This window comes from Lasioglossum baleicum, chromosome 10 (assembly GCF_051020765.1).
Source record: "Lasioglossum baleicum chromosome 10, iyLasBale1, whole genome shotgun sequence".
Taxonomy (NCBI): Eukaryota; Metazoa; Arthropoda; class Insecta; order Hymenoptera; family Halictidae; genus Lasioglossum; species Lasioglossum baleicum.
The window spans coordinates 7,698,991-7,714,852 of record NC_134938.1 but is presented as its reverse complement, the minus strand read 5'-3'; the positions used below and the strand labels follow the sequence as shown (position 1 = coordinate 7,714,852).

Here is a 15,862-nt window from a genome sequence, read left to right as displayed (position 1 = left end):
CAAGAAAATCGAGGGGAATACAGTCTACCCCCTCTCTGATGACCAGTCTACGGTCATAGTGGGGGATGTTGGAGTCAGAAATGCGCATCAATCGATTAAAATTTTAATCAAGATTAATTGATTAATGTGTACGATTAAAAAAGTAATCATTGAAAAATCGGCGATTGATTAAATCGATTGATGAAGTGAATTTTATTTCGTTTATAGGAAATTATTGACACGATATTGTAAGTGAAGGGGTTAATGAAAAGGAACATGGTTTTGACAACGCTGTCTCAATTGCAAACAAATATTCAATATCGGACCAGCTGATCGGACTGACGTGCTGTTGCCACCTCAATACATTTTTACTCGACGACTGTTTGTGTATTACAGCGTTCGCGACACCCTACTCGCGTGAATTTGCAGAAGCATGCGCAGCCTAAGCCTTCCCATGCTGTAAATCCGCTTAAATCTGCTTCGTACGTTACATTTCACGCATAAATCATCGTCCACGCTAACTCACGACAAACCCGTTCGAACCTATTCTACTGTCGCGCGAATAACGCCGCGAAATTTCCCGGTGAACTCGAGTCGACCGAATTGGTACACAGACACGTCCCAGTTTTAGCTACATGTAATTATACAGAACTCGAGGCTTACATGCAAATCGGTTCCTCTTCAGTAGGATTTAATTGATCCGGTGTGATATGCTAATCTGATACGATTATGCGTCTTTCCAATAATGAATTGGGACCGTCATGGATCTGGAACCAATCGAATTTACAAACGTTTGCTGACGCAGCCCGGGACATTATCGACGAAAGTAATCCTCCGAACGTCGCGTCCCGCTGCCTCGTCGTTTCGACGACTCCCCGTGTTATCGTACTTTCAATAGCATCGTTCTCTGCTGTGTTTAAACGACGAGCAATGCTGTATATCTCCTTGTCGAAATTTATAAATTAACTGGCGTGATGCACTGAAAAAATGTTTCGTATGCAATTCCCTTTGTCGGAAAGATTTCTTAACCTTCGCAAGGTGACGTGGAGTCTAACAGACCTTAGCTTCAGATTTTTTAAAAGAATTCTTATATGAATAAAATTAAATCTGTTTGGTTACTTTTTATCCGGTGCTATTCTTTGTTCCAAATTTATTAAAAACGAGGCTACTTATGAAATTCATTTGTCGAGGGTCTAAGAAACCCACCTTACTATTTATGTGTTATTAGTAGACTGCGAATTTTATGCATTTTTATGAGAAAAATGAGTGGGGTGTAATTTAAAATAGCAAAAATATTAGTTAAATTTGAACGTACTATCATGTTATTCTCAACCTACTAAACATAATTGGGAAGAAAATAAATTTCAAATTCACTCCAGTTTGTTGCAATTCAAGTAAGAAATTTTTATTTTGCATAAAGGTATCCGCAGTCTATTTATTAGACCTTACTTTGCGAGGGTTAACACTAGAACGAATTCTTTAAATTAAGGGTTATACACACAGGGTGAGTCACCTAACGTTTTCACCTCAAATATCTTTGTTGTTTTCAAAGATACATTCAATGTCTCGAGGACAAAGTTGAATGGTAAAATAGGGCTCACACGAAACCAAAGAAATTTTTGTTTTTATATCATTCTTTTGAGAGATATCAAGGTCACCTTCATTTTTCTAAATGGAACCACCCTTTTTTAAACACCTACAATGATTTTCCCTTTCATTACGAATTCAGTGACTATAATTACTCAAGGTCAGGTCAGAGTTCAACATTCCCTCGGAGCTCGTTTACAAACATGTATCCAGAGTTGGGCAAAAATTTTATAAAAATTTCGAATAAAGTAGGTTTTTATTTAAAATTTTTCCCCAACTCTGCATGTACCGACGTAGACGGCTACCATTTCGAGCATTTATGAAATACAGGTATTCAGCTTCCATATTTTAGTTTTGTACGTTTTTTCTGTCCGTGACCTTGGAGGACCTTGAGTAATTACAAGTCACTGAATTCGTAATGAAAAGGACTATCATTGTAGATGTTTAAAAACCGCTGGTCTATCTCTAGACCATATATCTCTAAAAAAAATAACATAACAACAAAAATTTTTTATTGGAAATGACGTTTAATGTATGTTTGAAAACACCAAAGATATTTGAGGTGAAAACATAAGGCGACGCGCGCCCTGTCTGTGGTTTGTCTGTTGATTGCAGTCACAAGTTTTATGTTGACAATAAATAATGAATATGAAGAGATTGGCAGACAGAAATGATGAAGTAATTTATACAAAAGATTCTTGAAATTGTAGACATGTAATGTATCTTTGAAAACAACAAAGATATTTGAGGTGAAAACATAAAGTGACGTGCCCTGTCTGTGGTTTGTCTGTTGATTGCAGTCACAAGTTTTATGTTGACAATAAATAATGAATATGAAGGATTGACAGACAGAAATGATGAAGTAATTTATACAAAAGATTGTTGAAAGTGTAAAGACATTTAATGTATCTTTGAAAACACCAAAGATATTTGAGGTGAAAACATAAGGCGACGCGCCCTGTCTGTGGTTTGTCTGTTGATTGCAGTCACAAGTTTTATGTTGACAATAAATAATGAATATGAAGAGATTGGCAGACAGAAATGATGAAGTAATTTATACAAAAGATTCTTGAAATTGTAGACATGTAATGTATCTTTGAAAACACCAAAGATATTTGAGGTGAAAACATAAAGTGACGCGCCCTGTCTGTGGTTTGTCTGTTGATTGCAGTCACAAGTTTTATGTTGACAATAAATAATGAATATGAAGGATTGACAGACAGAAATGATGAAGTAATTTATACAAAAGATTGTTGAAAGTGTAAAGACATTTAATGTATCCTTGAAAACAACAAAGATATTTGAGGTGAAAACGTTAGGTGACTCACAACTAACACTAATAACAACAACTAATAATGAATATGAAGATTGGCAGACAGAAATGATGAAGTAATTTGTACAAAAGATTGTTGAAATTGTAAAGAACGTTCCTTCTACGCGCAACCAATTAACAAACCGAGGAATTGAATAATTCGGAAAATATTCCATTGTTCGATGGATACGTGGGTAATTTGTATCTTCTCGTCACAAATCTGCTTCAATAATTTCGACGGGGGTGAGTATCTCTGATTACGGAATATGCTGTCCTCAGAAATTTGTCAGATAAATTGCAGCTTTCACTGAATCGCTCGGATTTGTTTCGAGCTCTTTGCAAATACGTTCACGTGCTGGTGCTGCTGTATTGTTTGCTCATATGATAAAATTCGTGTCGATACATTCTGTAAAAGCACGCCTGAAATCAATTAAATTTATACGCGCTCGTGTTTCAATGGGTGTCGGGGAGTATTGCTCGTTCATACGGCAAACTGTGAGTCGGATTGTTACCTTTGTTTTCATTTTTCCTTTTTTTTTTTTTTATTTTTTAACCTATTGTTTGTACATGAATGGAGCCGTAGTCGAAGTCAGCAGTGTTTATATTGCTGGGCCTCCACAATTTGTTGCAACAGTATTTTCTAAAACGGAACACATTTTATTGCTTCCTTTGAGGGAACATTTTTGATTTCAGCGGTTAAACTTCGTCATAAGGTTGATTGAGAATTTATTCTAGAATATATACGTACATCTGTATATAGTATTTCCTGAACGGTTTTTTTGGAATGACATTTTTTTAAACAATTTTTACGAATTTTTTTCAATTTCACCTCTCAACTTTTTTCGCTAGCTCGCTAGTGCATACTTTTTCTTTTTCTCATAAAAATAATTAAAATTGCATGAATTACGTTTCTTTTACACAATATGTTTTAATTACCCATTTATAAAAAGTTGGAGACATTTTATAAAAGTTGGAGGTAATGAAAAATTTGAAGAGTGTTTATAATAAAAACATAGCAGACGTGTGTGTGTGTCATTAATATCTGTAAAACAATAAGTGGACAATTTATTTAAAAAGGGAGACCAACGTACAAAAATTGAATGCAAAATGTCCAAGTAATATTCTTAACGTGGATGTTTTGTTTTAAATAATGTGAAAGGGTTTTACAATAATATGTGTATAAACTGTTGAAATAATTTCCGTCGGTAGTGGGTACTACAGATCGTTTTTATTCCGAGGATCCGCGACGGTTGGTGAATACAAATCATGTTAAAAAGCGTAAATCTCGTCCCAGAAGTTTGTCAACACGCGAAATTTCACGAATATTGCTCGGGCGTTTCGCGTGTCTCGTCATTTGTAATTTATTTACGAAAAGGACGCGAGCTGAGTAATATTTGCTTGCCGGTAGCAAAAAGGCCTTTTCTCCTGGTGGTACCCGGCTGCTACCTCTTGTTAATCCGCACAAAGCAAATATATATTCCCTTTCGTATTTATTTCTGAAGCATAATTTAAATCACCTCATAATATAACGTAGCGAAACTCTTTCACCCCCGTATTCAGCCGCGGTCTGAGTATGTTCAATTCAGTAAGGACAAAAGCATTTACACAATTTCAAAACCTACACACGTGCGCAACCAACAGGGAATCTCTTATGCTATCTACGGACAAACATCAACAAGAGTTAATTTTATACTGAACGACATTTGTTCCGTCTCGTCATTCTGCTGTGTTCGCAGACTGTTTTCTGAAGAAGATTATTTACATGTGCGATATTAAAAATTATTTAAAACTTAAAATATACCGAAATTAAGGCAGCTCTTTAGTAATCCAGTAGATTTGTACCCGGGGCGGCTGCTGATCGAAGTTTCGATCCTGTAGGATCAATGGTTCAGAAGGTATGCTTGTTTAAAGTTGTGCATTTTCAGTGTTTTTGACAGGTAAGGACGCCGCCATATTGGTTTGTATTGTCATGCGCCGCTTACCGAGCAGAGCCGCTAGGTGGTAGTTGCTTGGTGATTAGGCGAGGAGGGGGGGGACGGCAAGGTAAGTGGCTCGTGGTCGTCACTACAAACCAATATGGCGGCGCCCTGACCTGTCAAAAACACTGCAGATTGTTTAACTTTAAGTAGGCATAACTCCTGAACCATTGATCCTACAGGATCGACACTTCGATCTGCAGCCGCCCCGGGTACAAATCTACTGGATTACATACCAAATACATAATAATTTATAGGAGAAAGGCACATACATAATTTAATAACTTTTGTTATTTCACTATATTTCACTTTATTATTTCAGTGTAATTACTTTTATTATTTTGACTCCAGAATTAAAAGATTTAGTGGTGTTACGTAATTATAAAGTTCAAGAATAAAAAGGTTCACAGAAATGTATAAAGATTTAAATATTTTAAAAATTGTTTGGATTTAGTCATTCAAGAATAACAATATATAATTCGAAGATTCAAGTATTTTAAGATATCTCTTTCAATATACAAGCAATGGTATTAAAGTAGCGAGACGACTCTATAATTAAGTCTGCCTATCCCCACGTCTGACGCTCCCGTGACGTCACGCGCTACAGTGTATACATTATAAAGTGTAGAATATGAACAACCGTTCCTTAACGAGACAGACATTTATTAGAAATTATTACACAGTAGAACTTTCCGATTATCGGTGCGAATTAGTGGAACATGATTGTTCGGATAATACAACAATTACATAGTTTCAGTGCTGAACTTAATCCTTATTGAAGTGTGCAGTAAATCCTGTAACACTAATTCTTTGTGGAAAGTATTCAGACGATAAAGAATTCGAACATAGAGGCCCGGATAATCGAGGTTCTACTGTATTCTTGATTATTAATGTACTTAAAAGTGAAACACGAGAAACAAAGGCATGCACAATACGAAAAAATGTGCATCACACAAAACAAATATTGTATGCAAAATAAAAAATATATTTTTAGAATTACCAAATCAAGACATCAATTTCTGACCAGGTGCCATTGGTTCACCTATTTTCAAACAATTGAAAAATATGCGATTAAATTGAAGGATTTTTATCGTTCGAAGAATGGAAGCGTTCGAACAATTAAACCCATTACCATGCACAGTAAACTTGCTTCGTGTTCATCCGAATAGCCATCGAAATCAGGCTAAGCATTTTCTTCGCGTTGTTTCAGGCTGGCAAAGAAATACGATCGTGAATGCCGTTGGAAAATGTTATCGACTTCCGGTCGGAATGCCAGCCTCCTTCTTTCCCGTGAAAATACTGTCGAAGAACCAGGCTAACGATCGCTTCGGCCTATCTCCTGCCATTCCTTATTGGCCCATTAAGCACGACTTCAACGATTTCGACTCGGCAGCCGCGGATATTCAAGCCAGATTGCATTAAGTATTGCATTTCGCTACGTCACATTTTATTTGGACAGGCAACGTCTGCTTCGCAGAATACTTCGTCGAGTTTGTTGTAAGAAATTTATACCACGCAAAGTGGGACAGACAATTTTAAAGAAAACGCGAGGAACTCTTCATGTTTTTTTTCTCTCCCCGGTAAGGAAAAATTGCATTCGTAATTTTCTCACGTCTCGAGATCCTTCAATTTTAAAATTTCATTTTGTATATTCAGTTTTCTCTGGACGTGAACGCAAGACATAGAATTTTAATTTCAACCGAGACAATGTCTGCACAACGGATTTGAAGATAACCTTCTCCAAAAAATGTTTCTTATTAATACGTATCATATTTATCATTATTGATACGTGTCATATTATACATATAAAGGGTGTGAATCAGTTTATCAGATATAGCATGGTTTCAAGGGAGCTTTCACACGATCATGGCAAATTTTACGTAAAAAAAAAAATATAAAAAGCAATTTTTTTTATTTGCAAAAATTGAAGGTGACTTTGATAAATCATGAAGAAAAAAGAATTGACAAAAAAACCATGGCATATCCGATAAAAACAGTTTTGATCGGACTGCTGATAACTAGACTGCGGACCTTTATGCATTTAATAACAAAATTCAGTAGGAATTCAAAATTGTAGGAAAACTTTGAAAATTGAAGATGCCAATATACGATTATTTATCTATTAAAATTATTAAGGGAGGAAATAGCAGTCTATTTGGTTTCTATTCCTTGCAATCGAAGCAGACAATTTTTATTTTGCATAAAGAAAACTCTACTGATCACGATTCGTGGTTCACCCTGTATATATAATTATCGCGGGAGAAATGGACTGTGGCTGTCCTCTATCCACCATTTTCTTCGGAGGATATTAAAAATTTCACAGGGACACCCTGTCGCGCGACAAATTACACCTTTCATTGTGCTCCGCGCCGCCGGTCGCAACACTTTACGCCAGGTGCGTCCATGGAACTTTCCTTCTTCGCAGGACGGAATCCTTCGAAGAATTTACAATTCCCGGGTCTGTGCGAGATTAAGACGAAATCTTTTGAACCTAGAATCCAGCGGAGACTTACAAAAGTGCGGTACTATAATGGTACCTTGGGAAATCAGTCTCGAGCAAGGAAGTAGAGGATACCGTCATTGGTCAGCCACAATTCCCAACTTCCAATTCTCTCATCCTTTCACTAATTTCGAAATTTCATGTATTTTTCAGACTCGAGGACCTACTTCGCCCACTGCCGCCACGGTGAGTGTAAAGTGCAACTGTTACAACGTTACTTATTTATTGGCAAAGTATTGTATTCATTCCAAATCCTTGAAGTTCAAAAAACAGATTAAAACTTTTGCATACACCTGTAACAATACTATACAAGTAAATATATTTATTCATTATATGTAGACAGCGGATATTTATGCAAAATAAACATGTTCTACTTGAATTCCAACAAACTGGAGTGAAACAGGAATTTATTTTCTTTCATAATATGATTAATAGGTCGAAAATAGTATAACAGTATTTTTGAATTCTTCTAATGTGTTTACTGTTTTAAATTATACCTACTCATTTTTGTCATAAATGCATGAAATCCGCTGTCTAATTATATAATATTATTGTTGGATAAATATGGTGGGTAAACTTTACTTTGCAGGACTCAAAATTTGTGTCTTTCTTCTATAAATTATGATGTATTTGTTTCGATCCCGTAGGATCAATCGTTCAGGAGTTACGCTTGCTTAAAGTTGAGCAATCTGCAGTGTTTTTGACAGGTAAGGGCGCCGCCATATTGGTAGTGACGGTCGCGCGCCGCTTACGCAGTTGGTTGGTGATCAAGTCTGGGGAGGCGGCAAGGAACGGTTCTGCTCGCGGTCGTCATTACAAACCAATATGGCGGCGCCTTTACCTGTCAAAAACACTGCAGATTGCTCAACTTTAAGCAAACATAACTCCAGGAGCATTGATCCTACAGGATCGAAACTTCGATCTGAAATACATCATAATTTCTAGGAGAAAGGCACAAATTATGAGTCCGGTAAAGTAAAGAGCAGCCAATATGATATTTTCAAAAGGACTTTTGTTTCTCTCGACGAGTAGATCATGACACTTAATTAATTTCATGAAAGAAAGAAATCATAATTTCTCGATACCGCTAAAAGAAAGTACTAAATGATTTAAATCATGTCAATATGGTACCTTTTTGGATACAACGACCTTAGATCGATTAAAGAAAATCATGATCAGTAGTTGCTTGCATTTCGTATGCGTTTGCCGTTTAGATTGTTTATTGTTGACTGAGTCTGTTGGGATAACGGTGATCAGGCCAACGAGCGTATCATTACTTGAACAAATTGCGCGAAGGATTTGCAAACGGCGCGATCCGACGCGGCGCGAACCTAACCGCACCGTTCGTCGAGTATTACAATATGTATTCCAGCCTGTTGCGACCCGGTGTGTTCCCGTGACGCGAAAATACCGTGGCTCGGGCAAGTCGCATTTCCATAATGCGCAGCCGGTGACAGATCAGCCCGACGAACGAACGATTAATCATATCACGTAGCCGGAAAATATCGGATAACTTTGATCCCCCTTTGAATGGGATTGATTTACCGCGGCCAAAGATACGTGTCGATGCACGGCTTTATCAGTTTATCAGGGGACTAGATTTATAACCAGACTCTGTGATCATTTTCGGACTGTGAGTAGCGAAATTTAATGCCAGATGTGCCAGATGTTATTGCAAACAGATTTCCAAAGCAACGTCATTATTCTCTGTGACCGATCGAATCTCTTCATTTGTTGCTCTATCGTCCGGCAATAATAACATATCGTATAATCGAGCACGGTGGACAATCGGATTGTGTTGCTCACGCGAATAAGAAATGTGGAAGAACATTTTTAACACTAAATCTACCACGAAGGGTCCAATGACCCATTTTAGATTTTTTATCTGACAATTATTGAAATTGTACAGGTATTTTCATGAGAATTGATTGAATATATTTTTTGACTTCAGTATATATTATAGTAAAAATCGCACGAAATATAAATTAATTTAATCTTGTTATTTTTATAATACTGTACGCATATATATCAGTCACTTTTGATGGTCGGTAGATTTAGTGTTAACCCTCGCAAGGTAAGGTCTAACAACACATAAATAGTAAGGTGAGGTCTCGTAGACCGTGACAAATGACTTTCATAAATAGCCTCGTTTTTAATAAATTTGGGATGAAAAATAACACAGGATAAAAAATAAACAACAGATTTAATTTTATTCATGTAAAAATTCCGTTCAAAAATCTGAAGCTGGGGTCTCTGAGAACCCACATTACCTTCCGAAGGTTAATAGAATACATATTTGCACTCGGAACTATGTTAACTCGAAAATTAAACATTTCTACCCACCTCTACCCATTCCGTTTTATGTTAATTTTTTTCTTTGTACAAATATGAAATTGATGTAACACCTCATGCAGTACTTAAATGTTTAATAATTGGTTAGATACCAAGATATTCAATAATGTAAAATGATACAGCAATGTTAAGTGGTGAGTTTGAGCCACCACTCGAGTGCTAAGCGTTAAAATCCGCCTAAAACTCGGCAACCCGGCCGACAGAGGTGCGAAGACTTGATACGTGACCGTCGCGCGCCTCTATAACGTACGACCAACGTACACCTACGGTTGGCCGGTTGGCGCACTTTAGACGGACTTTTAATTGCTGATAACTAGACAGCAGATTTTAAGCATTCATGGGAAAATGAATAGGTGTAATTTAAAATAGTAAAAACATTAGATGAATTATAAAATGCTATTATATAATTTGCAACCTATTAAGAAAGACATAAATAGTAGAAAGATATAAACAACATATTAAGAAAGAAAATACATTCCTGTTTCACTCCAGTTTATGCAATTCAGGTAAAGAATTTTTATTTTCCATAAAGATCCGCTGTCTACTAATATGTGAATGATGAAACCGATATCGCAATTTTTTATTCTTCATTTTCGCTTTATATTGTCATGGAGAACCGCCCTGTATGTATATAAGTTTGCTATTGATCACAGACTTTTTATTCCATTAAATTCTGTTCATAAATTTTATGTCGATAAGAAATAATGAACAAGGAAGTTTGTTTGACAGAAATGATCAAGCAATTTGTACAAAAGATCGTTGATACCGTAAAGAATTTTCATGTCCATCGAACGCAAAGGCTACACCACACATTGTGCAATGAAATTACTGAAGTTCGCTCGCGGCGCAACATAATTAAACACAAGCTTTCCGGCTGGAGGTTGCATAATGAATGTTAAAACTTATGTAATTATCTAGTTACCTGAGTTCATAAGATCCGGGCGAAGTAGCATCAGTTCTGCCGAGATCTATTTCGTAATTAAACTTAGGCGATAGAAGCTGTAATAAAGTTTCTACGTACATGCATGCATATACGAGGAGGTAGACCATAGGCGTAAAAGATATTGTTTACGAGGGATCTTTGGATCTTGTTCATTAGTCAAAATAATTGACAATATACTAACAACGCTGTAGCACCTTGAATGATAAATTTGTCTATACAAATTGTATGATTTTGTCTATACGAATTGAATGATAAATTTGTCTATACAAATCGAATGATAAATTTGTCTATATAAATCGAATGATAAATTTGTCTATACAAAATGAATGATAAATTTGTCTATGTAAATTGAATGGTAATTTGTCTATATGAATTGAATGATAAATTTGTCTACATAAATCGAATGATAAATTTGTCTATACAAATTGAATGGTAATTTGTCTATACGAATTGAATGATAAATTTGTCTATACAAATCGAATGATAAATTTGTCTATACAAATCGCGAATGATAAATTTGTCTATATAAATCGAATGATAAATTTGTCTATACAAAATGAATGATAAATTTGTCTATGCAAATTGAATGGTAATTTGTCTATGCGAATTGAATGGTAATTTGTCTATACGAATTGAATGTTAATTTGTCTATGCGAATTGAATGGTAATTTGTCTATACGAATTGAATGTTAATTTGTCTATACGAATTGAATGATTTTGTCTATGCAAATTGAATGATAAGTTTGTCTATACAAATTGAATGATTTTGTCTATGCAAATTGAATGATAAGTTTGTCTATACAAATTGAATGATAAAGTCTATGCAAATTGAATGATAAAGTCTATGCAAATTGAATGATAAGTTTATCTATACAAATTGAATGATAAATTTGTCTATGCAAATCGAATGATAAATTTGTCTATACAAATCGAATGATAAATTTGTCTATACAAATTGTATGATAAATTTGTCTATACAAATTGTGTGATAAATTTGTCTATACAATAATGAAACAAGGGCTGTTTTCACCCCTCCACAGCGGATCACGACTGGTAAAAAAGAATATACATGCTCCTTAACCCAATCTCTAATTTCCAACGATAATACGCTAAAGACATTTCGTAGCAGGATCCGAAATAGTTTTCGTATTCGACGTCAATTTGCACGAGGCGAAGGTGAGCCGTGCGAAACATATTCGGCGTCGAGAAAATAAAGAAAGTCGTGCGTTATACGAGCTGAATATCGCGTTTCGATTCAAAGAGCGGTAACGCGGGCATACGTGCGCCTCGAGTAGCAGCTGCGACACCTGCGAACCGATACAGAGCCGCGCGGCGGGTCGCATTCTTTTGCTTAGAGCCGCGAGCAACGACTCTGGGCCGTGTTTCGCGTCGTTCCGGATTCTGAGACAATGGTTTCCGACAGTCCCTTTGCCTCGACCTTAGCGCGAGCAGAGTGGTCGGAACTCGGATTCGCGCGACCCATCGAAGTGCCATTAAGAAGCCGTCGAACCTAATAGCGGTAATCCGTTTTTGGCTGCAGTCAGCTAGCACCCTGTTTCCGCGTCTACTTCTTTTTCGCAACCGGGTTTCCGGCCTCCTTCTCGATTCGATGCCAGTCCTTTGCACACCTAAGCAGCCAAACGGAACCGCCTTTCTCCTTTCTTTTCCCATCCACCTTCGCGAATAAGTCGCCAAGACTCGCCTCTTCCACTTGCTATACGGCAATCCAACGAGAACAACGCCATGGTGAGTCTCTCGCCATTCCACATCCCACACCGCTCGATATGTCCTCGAGTTCGTTCGTAATTGCTGAACAAATTCGGTCGGATAATCTGGTTAACGACTGTCTTCCAGTAATCCTCTGTCTCACAGTGTCCTCGACCAGGGAAAGTATTGATTTTCGGGTACTTCGTGCTCCCAGGGAAAATTGAACCTTCTAAACCCGGGATTCAATGGAGACAGATGCCAAATTGTATTAGACAGTTCGGGGGTGAGTATTTTAAGCAGACACACCGTAATTGTTACGTACAGTGGGTGTACAAAGTATTCGTACATCTTTTAAAAACTAATAACATTTATATCATCAATTAGAAGCATTGGTTTACGAAATGATATGAAAAAAAAGATTTTCCACAAAAATTATAATTCACGAGGTTACATGCAAAAATAAAACAGGCACTTTTTTATTTGGGTCTTTAATGAAAATTTTAAATATATGTTTCGTAGATCTATGTTAGTTATACACATGCTGAAAATTTCATCGAAATCGATTGACGCTGGAAAAAACGACACGCATCGAAAGATGAACGATTCTGTGGATTTGTGAAACTACGATTTTCACCATTTTTAACCGCTTGTATCTCGTGCGTGTGTTAATCGATTTCGATGAAATTTTCAGCATGTGTATAACTAACATATATTTTAAATTTTCATTAAGGACCGAAATAAGATAGTTTTAAAAAATGCGTTTTTTATTTTTGCATGTAACCTTGTGAATTATAATTTTTGGAAAATCTTTTTTCTACTTTGATTATAAAAAATCAGGTCGTTTGGTACAATTATAAAAAAGTTATTAGTTTCTAAAAGGTGTACGAATACTTTGTACACCTATTGTATATACAGGCTGATTCCGGGACAAGTTACTGCTCCTTTTTAAGTGATGATGTAAAAAATAACTTCCTGTGACCTAATTTTTCATGTGGATGCACCGATGCACCCGTCTCAGGTGCAATTGCACTTTCTTCTTCAGGGCAACCCCAATAGTTTTGTTAAACCAATCGATCACACTGTATATGTTGTTGTATATTTATACATTTATATATTTATATATTTATACATTTATATATACATTTATGTATTTATACATTTATATATTTATATACATTTATATATTTATACATTTATATATTTATACATTTATATATTTATACATTTATGTATTTAGACATTTATGTATTTATACATGTATGTATTTATATATGTATGTATTTATACATTTATATATTTATACATTTATATATTTATACATTTATATATTTATATACATTTATATATTTATACATTTATATATTTATATACATTTATATATTTATACATTTATATATTTATAATACATTTATATATTTATACATTTATATATTGATATATTTATATATTGATATATTTATATGTATATATATACGTGATTCCTTTTAAGCTTTTTCTCTTCTTGATGAGCAGGTGTTGACGTAAACTCTTTGTTACAAACAATTTTGCGGCAAGTCTCTTTTTATACACCCAGTACATAAGTAGGTATTTGTGTACTAACATAAGTGAACAGTATGGCCATAAATGCCAAGCAATCCCAGAATATCGTCCCGATTAATCCGGTCATTTCCAGATTTCACGAATGCTCAGACGCGGTCCCGCAGTAATTGAACAGAGTCCAATGCATGTCGGATACCGAAAATTTTCAGATACGCCGGTTAATTCAATGTGAATCGATGTCTCGAGTCGTATTCGATGCCAGGAGAGCCGACGCGACGTGGCGCAATCCGAGGAACAGGTCTCCGTGCATTTCAGACACTCCCACATGCTTGCCGGTAACAGATTGGCTGTGTTCTCGAAATCGCTGCATTTGATTTAGGATTATTTAGATTCAGGATTGAACGCTGATTTGGCACGACGCGACCGACCGTGCCAGCCTGCATAGCCAGCCGGCGAAGATGTCTCACGCGTCGTACACCGAATCGATTTCATATTCAATGGAGTCCAGGTCCCATCTACGAACAAATAAATAAATAAACTAAATTTCTAGTGCAGAGAATCGTCCAGAAAAGCCTTTGTTATTGCACGCCAGGAGAAAATAAATACGTCTCAAGAAAACCGCATTTTAAGATTTCTAGGCTAAACATCACCTGATGGGACGCCAATTTCTAACTTTTTCAAATCTAATCCTATACATTTTGATGAGAAAATACTGAAAATAGAAGCTTCAATGTTAGGCCTTCACTGGTTCAACAGTTATGCGTGTTCGAAGTTCAGAGACTTTCACTGGTTAAAATCACCGTCAACTTTAAACACGCATAACTTTCGAACCAGTGGATTCCTACCGTTACAATTTCGATTTTCCGCATTTTCTCGTCAAAACCTACAGGATTACATTTAGAAAAGTTAAAAATCTTTGGTTTCCCCTCAGCCAAAGTTTTCCACCAAATTCCTCCATACTTTAGACAATAGGATTAACAATATCGAGTTTCTAGACCGTTTTACATGGGACGCTTAATGGAACTGAAGTTCCACTTAAACAGGAATTTCGCAGTGACAGGTTTATCGGCGCACAATTCAACTCCCGCAGTGAAATTCCATTTTCAAAAGAAGGTCTCGGGTGCCTCTGTAAACGACGTCGCGTTTCTACGTCACGTACGCACGCGTCTTAAAGTAAAGGTGAGGCAGAGTTACAAAGAGCCCTGCCATTCGACGTTCTACTTTGAATTCGTTCCCGGCGATTTTATAGCCCTCCCGGGCCAAAGAACGCCCGCCGATCAATGTTTATTGCGCTCGCGATCCCGGAAAAATTGACCGGATTTATGCGAAACGTGAGCGTTCATTTTAACGCGGGCATTGTATTACCGGCTCGCCTGTGCTTGAAATTTTCAACGCGAACGCGGCAACAATCTCGCATGGCTCAGCCACCGCGCCGTAAAATTCGCAACTCTCCCCGAGAAAAATCTCGGACCCTATGCTCGCCCCGCTTCTCGGGCGAATTAACGAGGCGCTCGCGAAACAATTTTACCTGCTAATACTTCCGACTGCTTTATCCGACGCTTCGTTCAATCGATACAGTCTCTAAACAGATGGGACACGTACGTAGCTGAACAAATATCTCTGTGGACGATTTCTTCTCATGAAGAAGGACGTCTTCTCCTTCTTTCGACATTGTGGTTAAGCTTCACCTTACGGGACCAAAGATTTTGGACTTTTTAAAATACAATCTTGAAGATTTTAGCGAAGAAGTGTCGAAAATCCCAGTTTTAATGTTAGGAAACCATTTGGACATTTTCAGCGTTCTAGCATTAAAAAGTCGAACAGTTTTGGTCCCAATTGAAGCTGTTCTCGAAACTTCATGTACTGGATTCCGTGGCTCAGTATTATTATGTTTGTCTTCTATTATATGCGCATGTACCAACAGAAATGCAGCAGAAATGGTTTAGCAGCAATGAAAGATCAACACA

At 36.6% G+C, this 15,862-nt stretch overlaps 1 protein-coding gene across 3 annotated transcripts in view; it reads left to right on the top strand.

Annotated features, from left to right (window-relative positions):
* The window catches only part of Nlg-5 (neuroligin 5), a 251,955-nt gene that overhangs the window by 102,542 nt on the left and 133,551 nt on the right, over nucleotides 1-15,862 (top strand). For 2 of the 3 annotated variants that reach the window (XM_076432490.1, XM_076432491.1), the window contains exon 3: nucleotides 7,508-7,540. The exons of the other annotated variant lie outside the window; for it this stretch is intronic. The gene's annotated coding sequence lies outside the window, so the exon portion shown is untranslated. The remainder of the gene's footprint in view (nucleotides 1-7,507; nucleotides 7,541-15,862) is intronic. 3 annotated transcript variants of the gene reach the window in all.